General features: G+C 40.5%; 1 pseudogene; it reads left to right on the top strand.

Moving 5' to 3' along the window:
* The first annotated feature begins 9,178 nt into the window (after nt 1-9,178).
* LOC142069216 (olfactory receptor 6F1-like) lies at nt 9,179-13,150 on the top strand (annotated as a pseudogene).
* Nucleotides 13,151-14,815: the final 1,665 nt, after the last annotated feature.

Raw genomic sequence — 14,815 nt, 5'->3', positions numbered from 1 at the left:
CATTTTGGTCAGGTGCCAGTGAGGTTATCTTAACTTCTTAGCCCTTTACAGGTGAAAGGGTTTTGCCTCTGTCCAAGAGGGATTTATAGCACTGTATGCAGAAAGGTGGTTACCCTTCCCTTTATATTTATGGCAGTGCTTAAACGATATAGAAGCCTAAATCCCATTACAAAATCATGTAAGTTGCTTAGGAGCCTAAGAGCTAGAGTTTCAAAAGTGTTTAGATGTCAACGGTGCAGACTGACAAAAATGCTTAAGCAGGTTAGGCACCTAATGTGGTTAGGTGTTTTTGAAAATCCCGCTAAGCATCTATCTGAAGCTTTAGACATCTTCATACTTTTGAAAATCTGGCTCTGAAAGATTAAAGCTCTTTTGAAAATTGGATGTAGGCTCTCAAGTCACCCAGGGCCAGATTTTAAATGGTATTTAGGCATGTAGTGGGATTTTCAAAAACACCAAGGCACCTAAACTCATTGGTTTCATTGATTCATAGATTGCAAAGCCAGAAGGGACCATTGTGATCATCTAGTCTGACCTTCTGTATAACACAGGACATAGATCTTCTCCAAAATAATTTGTAGAGCAGATCTTTTAGAAAAACATCCAATCTTGATTGAAAAATTCTCAGTGATGGAGAATCCACCATGACCATTTGTAAATTGCTCCAAAACTTAACTACTCTCACTGTACGCCTTATTTCCAGTCTGATTTTGCCTAGCTTAAACTTCCAGCCATTGTATGGTGTTATCCCTTTCTATGCTAGACTGAAGAGATCATGAAGGAATTTATAGACTGTGGTTAATTCACCCATTAACCTTCTTTTTGTTAAGCTAAATAGATTGAGCTCCTTGGGTCTGTCACTATAAGGCGTGCTTCCTAAACTTTTAATCATTCTCATGGCTCTTCTCTGAACCCTCTCCAATTGATCAACATTCTTTTTGAATTGTTGACACGAGAACTGGACGTAGTCTTTTTCCTCTTTATGCATCCAAGAATTGCATTAGTCCTTTTGGCACAGCATCACCCTGGGAGCTCATGTTCAGCTGATTATCCACCATGACCACCAAATCTTTTTCAGAATCACTGTTTCCAACAATCGAGTTCCACGTCCTGCAAGTATGTCTTACATGCTTTGTTCCTAGATGTAGACATTCACATTTAGCAATAGTAAAATTATATTGTTTGCTTGCGCCCAGTTTACCAAGCGATCCAGATTGCTCTGTAACCCTGTCCTCTTCATTATTAACTACTTCCTCATTTTTGTGTCATTTGCAAACTTTATCAGTGATGCGTTTATGTCATCTTCCATATCATTAAAAAATGTTAAATAGAGTTAGGATATGAACAGAACCCTCTTGGACCCCACTGGAAACATACCTGTTCCAAGACAATTCCCTTTAACAATTACATTTTGAGACCTAACCGTGAGCCAGCTTTTAGTCCATGTATTGTGTGCCATGTTATTTTTGTATCCTTCTAGTTGTTTAGTCAAAATGTCATGCAGTACCAAGTCAAATGCCATAGAGAAGTCTATTATATCAGCACTATTGCCTTTATCAATCACAATTGTAATGTCATCAAAAATGATACCTAGTTAGTTTGACAGGATCTATTTACCATAAACCCATGTTAAATGACATTAATTATATTACTTTATTTCTTTATTAATTGAGTCCCTTATCAGTGTAACTATGCTGGTTCTGGCGGGACCCAACGGAGAGTGCCCATTCAGGAGAAATTGCTTCAAGCAGGGCAGTTACAGCCCAAGGCTGGGGTTTCTGTGCACACCAAGGCAAACCAAACCAGCCAGACAGAGAAGACTTTGCTTTTACCCCACTGGCTAACCACAAGTCACACAAGCAATTCCCTTAGACACCCCAGTTTCCCAGTATCACCACCAGTGCCACAAGTTATGAGGACAAATGGTGATGAAAACCAAGACCCCAGTAAAGGGAAAAAGCTTCTCTCCATCCCAAAGGACCAAGCCCCAGACCCAGGTCAATATACAAATCAGATCTGACCCACAAATCACACTGTTGCCAATCCTTTAGAATCTAAATCCTAAAGGTTTATTCATAAAAGGAAAACGATATAGATGAGAGCTAGAATTGATTCAATGGAATCAATGACATACAGTGATGGCAAAGCTCTTGGTTCAGGCTTGCAGCAGTGAGAGAATAAACTGCAAGTTCAAATCAAGTCTCTGGAGAACATCCACAGCTGGGATGGGTCTTTCAGTCCTTGGTTCAGAGCTTCAGTGTAGCAAAGTCCCTCCAGAGGTAAGAATCAGGACTGAAGACAAGATGGAGGAGCTGCAGCAGCTTTTTACAGTCTCTTGCCATGTGGTCTTTCTTTCTTTGTGCCAAAGAGAAGCTGCCCATCACCTGGCCTGGAAACACCTGAGAGTTCTGTCCATAGGTAGGTCCCTGAATACCTTGCTGAGTCCCAAGGCGTGTCTGCCTTCTCTCAATGGGTCAATTGTATATCTGGTGGTCCTTAATGGGCCATCAAGCAGGCTAGGCAGAACTGACACCAACTTGCCTGGGGTGTCACGGAGAAGCGTAGCATAAGTTTGCAATACAGACAGTATAGAGCCAATATTCATAATTTTAACTACAAAAATAATACACACAAATAGACAGCATAATCAGAACCAGCAAACCATAACCTTGTCTTTGACACCTTATTTGACTCCCTTTATACAAGATTTGGTGCCACTACAGGACTTTGGTTGCAACAATGATCTATACGGTCCCAGCTCATGTCAATCACCTCACAATCAGCCACTCCGTTATCTTGCCTGACAGACCTATAATTACCTTGGTCCTCCCATTTACCCTTTTTGAATATTGGCACAACATTAGCTTTCTTCCAGCGTTTCAACAGTAAAGGCCCAGTGAGCTCCTCAGCTAGCATTTTTTAAACTCCTGGATGCGGGTTATCTGGATCTGCTGATTTTAAAATGTCTAACTTTAGTAGCTTCTGTTTAACTAGTGAGCTCCTGAGGTACTAGTGGGTTTGAGTGGGTTTTAGCCACCTCGAGGCTTTTGAAAATCCCACTACGTGCCTAAATACCTTTAAAAATCTGGCCCTTAGCTGCTGTAGAAAATTTTACCCCACCCCACACAGTGACCAAATTCATTTGGTCCACAGATTTCCTAACATCTGGAGAAACAAATGATACTTTGTATTGAATTCTGTTCTTCTCAGTCCTCCTGATGAGAAACAATCTCATCATCCATGGGAGTGGACGCTTCCTTCCGTATGCAAATAGCAGCAATTGGGAAATCCAGGACTCAGAGGGTGAAAACCAACACATCAAATCAGTTTTTCATCTCTACCCCAGTCTTGAATTCTGTAGGTCACAAGAGATACTCATGGAGTTAAACAGTTAAAATGCATTATTGGATGTTCCTTGAATGTTCAAGTCAGAATCCTAGTGCCTGAATAATTATTACCACCTCCCCTATCTCCCGAAGCCTCAATCAGCTACGACTTACAACTAGAGTTTGTCAAGAAACAGGGCAAGGGAAGGGAAGGGGATCCTGATCATTTCATCATTTTTCCCATTGACATTGGAAATGTTGATGGCACTTTTGACCTACTAATTGTTCATTCAATCTTCAGCCAGTGCTCTTCCTTGTCAAAAGTCCCTCCATGCTCTTAGCTGGGATTTTCAAAGGGGCTTAAGAGAGTTTGGTACCCAATACCCATTGAACTCCATTAGGTTATGGACACACAGTATGTAGAATTTCCCTTGATTCTGGATGTCCATATTTAAGGGATGATCTTGACTTGCACTCTGGAGAATCACTGATATGCAAATCCCATTTTAACAGATCTACGGAATTTAGCATGAAGAAGAATAGGAAGAAAAATATCCCAGTTTCCCTGAAAATTTCCTTTCTTCTAATATTAAGGTAAATGGGTCAGTCTTGTCCTCTGCTATTTTCTCCTTCATGAATCTCTGCTGTGCTCTGCGGCAGGCAGGACTTGTCTTTGTTCCTCAAAGGCTCTACGATGAACATTTTACATTGGTATATTGCAAGGCAGAGAATCCTAATCTCTAGTTCCAGCACAACATTGCCAAACTTGAACTCCTAATCTTTTCTCCTAGATCCTCCCCATTTTCCATTCTCCAGCTCATTTCAGAACTCAGCTACCCTTCCCAATACACACCTTTGGAACACTGGGGTTATTTATGTGTCTTCTTCTGAGTCCAGGACCATGATTTTTGTCTTTGGTGAAGATTTTCAGAGGCAAAGAGGGCAATTCTGTGGCCCAACTCCCATTGAAAATCCTTTGACAATCTTCCCTTTTGTATCGAACATGAAAACTGATTTTACAGTTTGCCCAGGATCAAATTCTAACAACCAAGGAACAGACGTCATGACTAGGCTTGGAAGGATTAGATTTGTATTGGTGAATGTTGGTAAATGTCGATTTCACCACACACACACACACACACACACAAACTGATGAAAATGTATTTCCATCGATAATACTCAAAATTTACAGATAGGCAAAGTAAGAAAAATACTGCGGGAGAACTTATTAGAGACAAAATCCAGTGATTTAGACTTTTGAATTAGGCTTACAAATGGATTAGTGAATGAACAGTAAAAACAGGTATGATCTGTTGAATTAAGGATATTGACTTTCTATAGTTTAACACATGATGTTGACAAAATTTGTGTTTTAATGGTTTATAGAGCTTTCACTTTTTGAATCTCAGTGTTAACTATCATTTGTCTGACAGTCTCCCACGCCCCACCCCCATAATTTTGTACAACTATGAACACTGAAATAAATAAAAAGTGGAGAAAATGCTTAAAAACAAACAGTGACAGTACCCATCAAAATTATAAATAATAAAAATAAAATGCTGCCAAGCCTATCCATGACATATTAACATACAAGTGAGAACAGAACAAGAATTTCATCAAGAATTATGTACCAGACAGTGCTTAATTGTCAATGCTCATTAAGTATAATCCCTAGCTTTTGTGCAATGGTTTTCATCAGTAGATCTCAACGCATTTTACAACTGGAGTCAGGGTCATTGTCCCCATTTTACAAAAGAAGAAATTATAAACCAAAATAAATGTACCTGATTTTGCAGTGCCGGACCTTAGAGGCACATTCCATGCTCAGCTGAGACGGAAATAAGACTTTGCCCTCAAGGATAAACGATTGATTGTCACTGTGCAATGGGATTTTCAAAGGAGTTCAAAGCAATTAAAAATTCAAATCTCCTTGTGATTCAGTGGAATGTAAATGCCTGATTCCCACAGACTCTTTTAAAAATCGTACCCATAATGATTATCCTCCTTATGCTAATCTGAGCTAGTCTGGCAAAGATAATAATACCTTGTACTTATAAACATCTTTACATCTTCAAATCACTGTCCAGTCCTAAGCTATTTTATTCTACAACAGGTTGAAAAGAACTCCCTTTGTAGCCATAACTTCAGTGTTGTTTGGAATGGGCCCAATGCCCTTCTGTAGTAAATAATTAAGCATTATCAATCCTCTGCCATATGAGGAGACATTAGGGCAGAGGGGTAAAGGATCTTGCTTAGGGATGCATCGGAAGTCAGGGGAAAAGCCCGGAACAGAGACCATCTCCTGCCTTCTAATACCCTAAACTTCATAGTTACAGAGGGCCTGATCCAATGACAGAGGAAGTCAAAGTTATTCTATTCATTCACTCTAGTAGACTTGGGAAGAAATTCATGGTGCTTTTTCACCTGTAGATTTCAATCCATTTTACCAAGGTGGGTGAGTGGTATTATTTCATTTATTTACAGATGGGGAAACTGAGGCACAGACAGTTAATCTGGCTTTCACACAGTAAATGAGTGACAGAGCTGGGACAAACTCCAACTCCTTATTTCCCATCTACCAGACCAGGCCAGAGCTGAGATTTCAAAAGCTGCCTAAGGGATTATGGGGCAAATTCTTAAAGGCTTTTAGGTGTGTAGTGGGATTTTTCAAAGCAGCTAGGTGTCTAATACCCATTGCAATCAAGGATTTTTAGGTGCCGAGATACTTCTAAAAATCTCATTAGGTGCCTAAAAACCTTTAAAAATCTGGATCTTAAACAAACAAATGCCCGTGAAAATGAATGAGGAGTGGGTGTCCATGTGGCATTTGTGGCTATGAAAACCTAAGTCTACCTCTTAGAGAACTATCCAATCCATTTTTACATTCTTATCTATGCGACTCAATAAATTACAGCAGCAGCGAGTTCCACAGATCTATCATATAGTTATTTTCTCTTCTGCATTCAAGAGTTGAAAAAGATGAGTGAAATTTAGAAAGTGAGAAAGTAAGTGAGAGAGAAGGAAGTATGTTACAGATCAACCAATTACTCACTGGGAAACCTATTCCTTCCAACCAGATATGGCCCAGTAGGTCACATTACCAAGTATACAAAAAATAGGTCTTAATACAAGTGGTTTAAAGTATATTTCTGCGATCCTCTCTCTCTCTCTCTAGTGGACCTAACTTATTAGCTTTTGCTGACAGAACTAGCCAGAACAGACCTCCTTCACACATTATATTCTCTCCTTAGACTGAGGCGTTCTTGGATTCTGAGGAAAAAAATGCATTGCGAGCCATATTTTTTCCTCCAGCTATAAATCAAACATTTAAAGGTTTCATACACAAAATCTTCCTACTATTGCATAAATTTCTATATTGATTAGAATCTCATTGCATTACCATTTTGTCATCACCCTGCTGTCTTTTTCCCTTACCTGCTTCGTTTATGTATGGCAACTCAACAGGTCCAAGAAAGAAGACGAATTTATGTTCCTCAGAAGTGCTCTTGGGATTTGGTCTCAACAGAATTTCACTGTCTTCTCAAGAATGTGCCAAACCCCTGGCTTAGTGAGGACGGTGTCCTTGTTTAAAGAGGAGCACTGGAAGTTAGGAGACCTTGGTTCTGTGTCTCCATTGACTTGCTGATGGACCACTGTGAAATTGTTTAAGTTCTTTGTTCCTCAGTTTCTCCATTTGTAAAAGACAAAAGGCCAGATTTCTCAAGGTATTTAGATGCCTATTGAAATTTCCAGAAGCACCTCGGAACCTACAACTCATTGATTTCTGTGGATGTTAGGTGCCTCTGTCCTTCTAATAATCTCACTAGGTGACTAAATACTCTTTAAAATCTGGCCCTAAGTGGCTGCCCAAAGTTAGGCAACTACGTCCACATTTAGGCAACCTAATAGGTGGTCTAAGATACAGAAGTATAAAGCACCAGAAGCTAAAGACATTCAGACATCTGAAGATAGGCAGATAGGCACCTAGTGGGAATTTCAGAAGTACCTATGCAGGTTAAGCACATAACTCCAATTCAATTCAATGGGGTTTAGGGGCCTAGGCCTTTGAAAATCCCACTAGACACCTAATAACCTTTGAAAATCTGGTCCTGAGACACTTTGGTGCTTTTGAAATATTTGCCTCTAGTCTACACAAAAAGTTGTACTGACATAATGAAAGGTGTGATTTTATACCAATTTAGCTAAAAGAGTGCAACTTTGTTATTATATTGGTTATTGGATATTATATTGGTTTAAACCTCATGTATATCAATTTTTAGGTGCAAACTGAACTGATATAACCAGTTTTCAACCTAAAGAGTCCACAAAGGCACAAAAGTTGCAGTGGACTAAATAAACATATTGAAGTTAAGTTGCTGTGTCTTCTCTGTATAGACAAGCCCTAGGGCCAGATTTTTAAAAGTATTTAGACACCTAGTGGAATTTTCAAACCTTCTAGTTGCCTAACATCCATTGAAATCAATGATTTAGGTACCAAGGTGCTTTTCAAAATCCCACTAGGTGCCTAAATACCTCAACTAATCTGGCCACAAATCACTTTTGAAAATAGGATTGACAGTTAAATTTTCAAGTGCAGCTAATTGCCTAAAGAGCCAATGAGACTTAAGCTCCTAAGTCACCTAGGTGCTTTAGGAAATTTTACCCTAAGGCTCCCTAGTGTGCTTGAATGGAGTATAGTTTGAATTCTAGGGACTTCAATGGAAGTTAGACACCAAGGTGCTTTTGAAGATCCTGCTAGGCACCTGTTTGTCTCTTTAGCACCTTTATACCTTTGAGGATCTCAGCCCTAGTGCTTAGCTATCCAGTTCCACCGGGTTGTCATTGTGCTCATGAAATCCTGAACTGTTCAGAGCATTTGCCATCCACATGGGTGTGAAAATTACTGAGCAATATCAGGCATCATCCTGGTAAGTACAATGGGAATTTGCTGGGCTAAGGACTGAATAAAATTTAAGTCAGGGGTAAAATAATTGCTGAAATTATGCACCTGATCTCCCTTCCCCTTCCAGAGATTTAGGCTGGGATTTTCAAAGGCGACTAAGGGAGTTAGGTTTCCAACTCCCATTTCAATTAATGAAATTTGGGCACCTAAATTCCTTTAGGCACATTTGAAAATACCAGTCCACTTTGGCATGGACTTAATTGAGGCAGGACTGGCCCCTAAAGCAGAAGCTACTCCCCATAATAGTGTAATACATGTGAGAAGAGAATCAGGATCTGTGACTTTATGGCCCTCAACTCAGTGAGAGATTCATGATAACATCGTTAGGCTTGGCAACATGGACACCCCATTCTAAGTGATAGGTCAGAGCTCCTAAATGTAAATGAGCTGCAAGGATGAGAGCATGTGTGTTTGTGGCTAGAATACAGAAATTGTGACTTATTCCAGTTCAGAGCCAGTGGGCAGATTCCGTACGCCTTAGGGTGAAAATCGTCCTGTGCAGAGAAGTACTTACCTTACACCTAACCCTCACAGAATCACTTAAGGAGGTCTTCAGTAGTGCAGCGGCTGAATTCGATTCCTCATCTCAGCATGGGACACAGGACCAAAGACATAGGTTGACAGAAATCTACAGCTGATATAGTGAGTTGATGACCTGTATGATATGAATTAGTAAGTCTTTGCTCACATTGTGGTGGAGAAATATCAACATTGCATTTGTCACCAGTTTGCACCCTGTTGTTGGAGTCTAAGGAAAGCATCTGTAACAGTGACCAGTGCCTGGTGTTGGAAGAGTCCTACACATGGGTCTAGTCTGGTGAAGAAATGTGGACAGGCCAAGGTAATACTTATGCTAAGCTCACTGGCTTCAGCCAAGTTTTTGCTCGACATGAGTGTTGCTTGCGAAATTCGTCCGTGTGGAGAGACTTCTTTAAAGAATGCTTACAGCGGCTGGGTAAGACAAAGGTGTTTTGCACTGTGTTGAAGGACATAGATAAAAGGAATTTAATCAGTACAATACATAAAAGGTATTGCCAAAACGTCCCTGTATTGTGAAAAACAGAAAAGTCCCTATATTTGAGTGATACGATCCAAGTAAATAAACCAATTGGAAAAGGGACACGATGACATAAAAGTAGCCTGGACAGAAAAAGTTTTGTAAACTGAAGCCTGCACATGTATATACTATGGGTTAAGTAAGACACAATGCTTAATGTTGATTGGATGGTCAGATAACGTGTAAAGGTATAAATATGCTAGAGTGTAAGGGAATAGTCAGACCCTCATAGGAAAAATCAACAGTGACTACGCCCCCAAGAGAAGGTAATTGGGCAATATCTTTTTCTGTATATCTGTCATTCATTGCTTTTATGGTAATTGTAACATGCAGGGCCTTGCTTTTGGTTCAAAGAAAGGTTTGAATGAATAAACCTGACTGTCTCAGTCTCGAGTGTATGGTAATCCTCACCGAATTCTCATCCTTCAGAAAGAGCTGTAAGAGGCCACATGCAGAAGCAGTTATGGGAACAGCCTGCCCATACTGGAAGTTTCTTCTGTTAGTACAAGCAAAAGTGAACAAGAACAAATGTAATGCATGATAGCAACTGCGAGCTGAACAGAAATTTCAGCCACCCACGGGATCATAAACTGTTCCTCAGAAAGTACCTCATGTGTGACTTTTTCACATGACCTCAGAAAGGATGTAAACATTCTGTGGAGAACTAATCATAAGGGAGTTTGCAAACGTACAAAATAACTCTTCCTCTCCCAAAGACCTTGTATTTTCCATCAATATCTGAAGCAACCACCGAACTTGATCTGAGGTTAGAAAATTATTTTAACTTTGTTAAAAGGGTATTATCTAGACCATCCCTGACAGTTTTCAGAGTAACAGCCGTGTTAGTCTGTATTCGCAAAAAGAAAAGGAGTACTTGTGGCACCTGACAGTGTTTGTCTAACCTGCTCTTAAAAATCTCCAAAGATAGGGATTCCATAACTTCCCTAGACAATTTATTCTAGTGCTTAACTACGCTGACAATTTAGAAGTTTTTCCTAATGTCCAACCTAAACTGCCCTTGTTGCAATTTAAGCCCGTTACTTGTTGTTCTACTTCACAGGTTAATGAGAACAATTACCTCCCTCCTCCTTGTAACAACCTTTCATGTACTTGAAAACTGTTATCATGTCCCCTCTCAGTCTTCTCCTCTCCAGACTAAACAAGCCCTTTCCCTCCCCCCCCCCCGCCCCAATCTTCCCTCATAGCTCATGTCTTCTAGACCTTTAATCATTTTTGTTGTTCTTCTCTGGACTTTCTCCAATTTGTCCACATATTTTGGCCAGCACTAGGAACCTGGTATTTTTTTCTGAAGGTGTTTGAGAAACTCGGCATATTACAGTTTTGCTGTATTTGTGGGGCTTGCGGTCTGTTGCTTAGCACAGGTGTCTAGGAGTGAGGGTACCTGGATTCTGTGCCGAGCTCTTTTAGGGATGTGTAGAATAGCTGTTGTATCAAAGGACCAGGAACCAGTACACTTGGGTTCTATTCCCATTCTTTGAGGGGTGTTAGGATCGTGGTTGGAGCAGAGCGGGGGCTGAGAATCAGGGCTCCTGGGTTCTATTAACGGTTCTGGTTGAGAAGTATGTTCCACTGACTAAACGGGGAGAAGAATTGCAGACTCCTGGCACAGCTGGTCAAAAATGTTTGAAATTCACAGTTTTGAGGAAATTCTTCATCAGAATTTAAAATTCTGATAAAAAAGGGATGCATTTTTTGTGATTTTGTTTAGGAAAATTGCTTCCTTTGTTCTTTGGTCCTCTCTGGCCCCGAGCTTTGCTGTAATTGGCACATTGCATGGCCTTGCACACCTCAGTCTCAATTGGTCAAAGGAGGTTGCAACTGACTCATTTTCAACCACCCAAAATGAATGCTGGTTTATAGATGTAAATGGTTATTTATGCTCCAAAATTGAGTAGCTGTCCTCTGAACTGCAACTTTGTATAACATCCCCACTCCAACTTGGGACTTCAGCAGGCTTAGAACCTGAGACTTTCTGCACAAAAAGAATTAAATGTCCTCTTGCATTGCAGGAAGGAAATTGACAGGTACAAATCTCATGTGTTCAGTATTGACCTAAGTCTGCTCCCACTGACTCAATGACAATAATCCTATTGACTTCCTTCCTCGGGAGCAGAAATAGGCCTATACTGAGAACTTTTGAAAAGCTCACCCTATTTAGCAGGGATTTTCAAAAGAGACGATGGGGTTTTGTTCACTTCTAAAGGAATCTCAGATTGTGCTGAATGCCTAACACCCATAGGTCTCATTTGAAAATGATTTGGCTCCTGAATCCTGAAGAATTTACAGGAAAAATGTTGTTTCTTCTGTTGACATTTTTCAGGGTTTTGTCAAAAGGACAACTCCCATCCCCCCCCCCCCCCCCCCACACACCCAGAAAACAACTTTTTATTTGAACATTTTCAATTTAAAACAACAAAAATATCAATTAAAATAAAATCAATCTTGGGCTTTGGATGCTGACCGTGGAAAAAACATGTTTCATTGACAAAAACTAAAAATTGTGTTTTTCAAGGAACACCTGAAAATGGAATTTCTATCCTGAAAGTTTCTTTTTGGTCCAAAAGCTACTTTCCACTGGAAAAAAAGTTTCCACAGGAAAATTTAGGACAAGCTTAAATTCACCCTGTGAGCAGGAAGGCTCCAGAAATGTAATAGCAATAGGATATTTTCAGCCTTAAACCATTATTTCCTGCCTCTTTTAATTATCTGCTCTTTCTGTGCATCAAAATCATCTGTAACCCACAAAGCCACGGTTGTGTTTAATCAGTTTAATTTCATGTCTTCATTTGTTTTGGCAGGTAAAACAGCTGACCGCACTGGAAAAGGGCTATCACACCAGTGTGAAGGAATTTATTCTCCTGGGATTCCCTGGGACCCAATATTTGCAGATCTCGCTCTTTGTGCTCTTCCTTATCACAGGAAATGTGGCGATCATAGTCCTAGTGGCAACCAGCCGTCACCTTCGCACCCCAATGTACTTCCTTCTCTGCAATTGCTCCTTCCCGGAGGTATGGCAGACCACAGCTTGCATCCCAAAGACGCTTGCCAACCTTGTGTCCCAAAGCAAATCCATCTTCTTCGTCAGCTGTGTCCTACGGATGTATTTTGTTTTCTCCCTAGGATGCACAGAGATTTTCTCTTGGCTGTCATGGCCTACGGCTGCTATTTGGCTATATGCTATCCTTTGCTCTATAGCTCCATCCTGAACAGCACCTTGACTGCTCAGCTGGCTGTTGGCTCTTGGTTGTGTGGTTTCCTGGCTATTTGTGTCCCAGCATTTCTGATCACCAGGTTGTCCTTCTGTGCCCTAGTGTCATCCATCACTTTTTTGGGGACATAGCACCGTGGATAGTTCTTTCCTGCACAGATACCTACCTTATTGATCTGGTGGCCTTTATCATCTCCTTCATCTTCATCCTGGGCTCCTGTGTCATAACCCTGCTCTCCTACATTTACATCATCTCCACTGTACTGACAATCCCATCAGATAAGGAATGGAGAAGGGCCTTTTTAACTTGCTCTTCCCATCTCACAGTTGTGATTATCTGGTTCGGTTCGACCATTTTCCTACATGTCAACCCTTCCATGCAGAACTCATTGGAATTGACCAAAATAGTCACCGTCTTGAATACTATTGTCACACCCCAGTTGAACCCTTTCATCTACACACTGAGGAACCCAGAGGTAAAAGAAGCCCTGAGACATGTATTCAGGGAAGCGATGTTTTTCAAAATGTGCTGGAGGTCATTGGCTGTCACAGAAAATGTGGTGAAAGAAAAATGAGTCTGCACATGGAAGATATACCAAAGTTGATAGGGTACTGAAAAAACAACAACAATCCCTGAGGGCCAGAAGTCTAAAGATAATTAGCTGCCCAACTCCAATGGAAATCAGTGTGAGTTAGTTGACTAAATACCTTTAACAATCTGGTCCTTAGTGTCTCACATCCTTGAACATTTACAGCCAGATTGTTAAATGTATTTAGGTGCCTAATGGGATTTTCTATGAGTTTTAAGGGCCTAGATACTTTTTAAAACCCCACTAAGCACCTAAATACCTTTCAAAATCCAGCCCTCATGCATTATTATCCTCTTACTTTGTATTTAATTTAAAATGAAACAAATTGCACATGTGCCAATTATTTATTTCTATTAAAGCCTGGCCTGTGGAGAGGATAGAGATATCAACAGGCTTGGCAGAATTCAATTTTTATTTTTTATAATTTTGACAGAGAATATCAAGGTTTATTTGTGAGCATTTTTTAAAAAAAATATTGTCTATTTGTATTTTCACACTTGTGGGAAATTGCTGTGGCGTGTCAGACGACAAGGTGGGTCAGAGAATAATTATTTAACGACAACTGGTTTTTTGGACCTTTTTTTTTTTGGACGGTTGACGTTCTGCGTGGCGAAACTGGCATTTCCTGACATTTACTGATAAAAATTTAACCCTTCCAAACTGAGGTAAGATAAACCCACAGGAACCTCAAATCAAGACCCCAGTGGATTTTGAAGGGGATTCAGAATAAAGTTCTGGTTCCAGTTCCAGACTGGGTAAAAACCCAGATAGGTATTTTTGTAGGCTTCTTTTTTTCTTTGTTTTTAGTACACGGGCATTCCAAAATTTTGGAAAGATTGATTTCACACGGATTCTGCCGGTTTGGACAGAAAATATGTGAGAATAGCTTACAAAATTTTGATGATGTCAAAACTGAATCCAGAATCTTAGTCCTGATTCACCTTTAAAATCACAGTGTGAGTGGAGGGGGATCCCCTCCTCCCACTCCCTGATACCCCCTCACCCTCGCTGCGAGCATCTCAGCAAGGAGAGGAGACGTCGTTAGAAATCATGAGATTGGCTTTAAATAATAAATGTTGGTTTCTTTTGATTTGCTGTCTGGTTTTTGAGTCTGTAGGGTGCACTTCATGTTTTTATGCTTTTCTCTGTAACCATGAGTGTGCCCTGGTGGCAAGAGGACTGGACTGCAACTAGGAGAATGAAGTGAGCTGTAGCTCACGAAAGCTTATGCTCAAATAAATTGGTTAGTCTCTAAGGTGCCACAAGTCCTCCTTTTCTTATTTCTATTCCTGGCTCTGCCATTGGCTTGGTGGATGACTTTGGACAAGTAATGGTGTTAGGGGGCTGTATAGTCTACAGTCAATCAGGAAGTGAGTGGGTGGGTGGGTGTGTGGGCAGGGGGAAATGGGAACTGTGGATGGGGAAATTGGAATCATGTTTGGCTAAGGGCAGGAATGGGAAGAGGGAGACAGGTGTAAGGCTCTGTGGTATCAGAGCTGGGAAGAGGGACACTAAGGAAGGAAACTGGAATCATGCTTGCTGGAAGTTCACCCCAATAAACATCGAATTGTTTGCACCTTTGGACTTCGGGTATTGTTGCTCTCTGTTCATGCGAGAAGGACCAGGGAAGTAAGTGGGTGAAGGAATAAG

This window comes from Caretta caretta, chromosome 14, assembly GCF_965140235.1.
Source record: "Caretta caretta isolate rCarCar2 chromosome 14, rCarCar1.hap1, whole genome shotgun sequence".
Taxonomy (NCBI): domain Eukaryota; kingdom Metazoa; phylum Chordata; order Testudines; family Cheloniidae; genus Caretta; species Caretta caretta.
The sequence above is the reverse complement of the archived record's forward strand: the minus strand, read 5'-3'. Positions and strand labels throughout refer to the sequence as shown.